This window comes from Saprolegnia parasitica (assembly GCF_000151545.1).
Source record: "Saprolegnia parasitica CBS 223.65 unplaced genomic scaffold supercont2.216, whole genome shotgun sequence".
In the NCBI taxonomy this organism is placed as follows: Eukaryota; Oomycota; class Saprolegniomycetes; order Saprolegniales; family Saprolegniaceae; genus Saprolegnia; species Saprolegnia parasitica.
The window spans coordinates 4,349-5,952 of NW_012156610.1; positions in this window are offsets into that span (position 1 = coordinate 4,349).

Sequence of the window (1,604 nt, forward strand, 5' to 3'; positions counted from 1 at the left end):
TCGCCGTGGGCCAAAGTAAGCTCGATGGACGACGTCGTCTTTAGCGAGGAAGAAGCCGCAAAGCGTCGCCTGCGCATCTTGCACAAGCTCGAGGCCAAGGGGACGACGAGTCGCTGCAAGTGCTGCACGTACCGCAAGCACGCGCCGCGCTACACATCGCGCAAGGACTGCCGCGACGTGACGCGGCTCCGTGTCCGCGATTGGGCGACCGAAGACAAGGACATTGACGACGATGTCGCTGACGCCTTTTGTCACGACGAGGACGAGGACGGGGATGAGGATATGCGCTGCTGGCAATGCGATGCCGACGCAGAAAACACGGATATGATTGATGGTCGCACCGTTGCTGGTGCTGCAACGTAGAGTAGACCTGTCGTATCTCTGCTCAGGTTTGACAAATGTAAAGTTGACGTGTTCCGAAACAACCAAGGATGATCGTTCTCGCTATTCAAAGCGCGTAGTGCCGATGTGATCACCCGGCGAGCGACATGGGTCACTCCTGCTCGCGCAAAACATAAAGAGATTAGAGATCGTCGCGCGTAAGTGACGTTGTCGTTGATGGCGCGCAGAGTGATGGTGTAAATCGACTTGCACTGTTACGAGTCGTTCGTGGCGATGGCACTCTCTTGTACTACGTAGGCTGTATGTCCTAAAGGCGGCATTCACGTTGCCTTGAAGATGGCCGACATAAAACACTTTAAAAGCGAGTTGGAGTGACACATCATATCCACAACGCGTTGTCCTTGTGTTGACTGCATGCACCAGTTTAAGCTCTCTACTACCAGGCTATGGACTGCACGCTTTACAACCAGCGCATCGCGGCACGCAAAAGAGTCTGCGCCATTGCCTACGCTATTACAGCGTAGAGGTGGCCGCGCTTGTGACCGACCAGCACATGAGGCCCCCGAGCTTGAACGCTAGCGCGGAGATTGGCTGGTCTTGCCTTACCTACCCAGCCGTGACGACCACTACGCTGGATGTACACGCTGTCGGACGACGAGACACGAGATTTTATGTTTCCGTTGGTGATACGCTTTTGCTTTGACACGCGACGACCAGGCGCCGCAAGGAATGTGGGCAACGCGTATATGTCGGTCCAAGGTGCTTTCTGAGGCTGCCACGTCATTTTATTCCACCAATCAGCATCGAGATCGGATCCAAGGGCCTGTTTCTTCGCGCCATCAAGGACTCGACGCAATAGGCAACAACGTTCCACTGGAATGCAATAGTAAACGGTACTACTAGTAGTATGCAATATGTCTAGCGCTATGCAGCGAGGGCCATAAGCCTTACTCAGTCCGCTTGCGAAACACGTGATCACGCACGATGTGCGTTCTGCAGATTTGTCGCGTGCCAACTAGGGAAAATGACAGAACTGGGTGTGTTTGGTAAAAGCTGCGTCAAAACAGGAATTTGGAGAAAAAATAACCATTCGCTAAAGTTCCCGGCAGGGTATTGGGGTTGTTTGGCAAGGTAGTCGCAGGGAAGGGTAGGTGGGGGTGATGTGAGGTGTTGAGGAAGGTTAAAGGATTGTTGTACAGGTCTTGTTTGCGGTTAAGGAGGCGTAGGAGTAGAGGGGCATGTGAAGACGCCGAGGTGAGCCA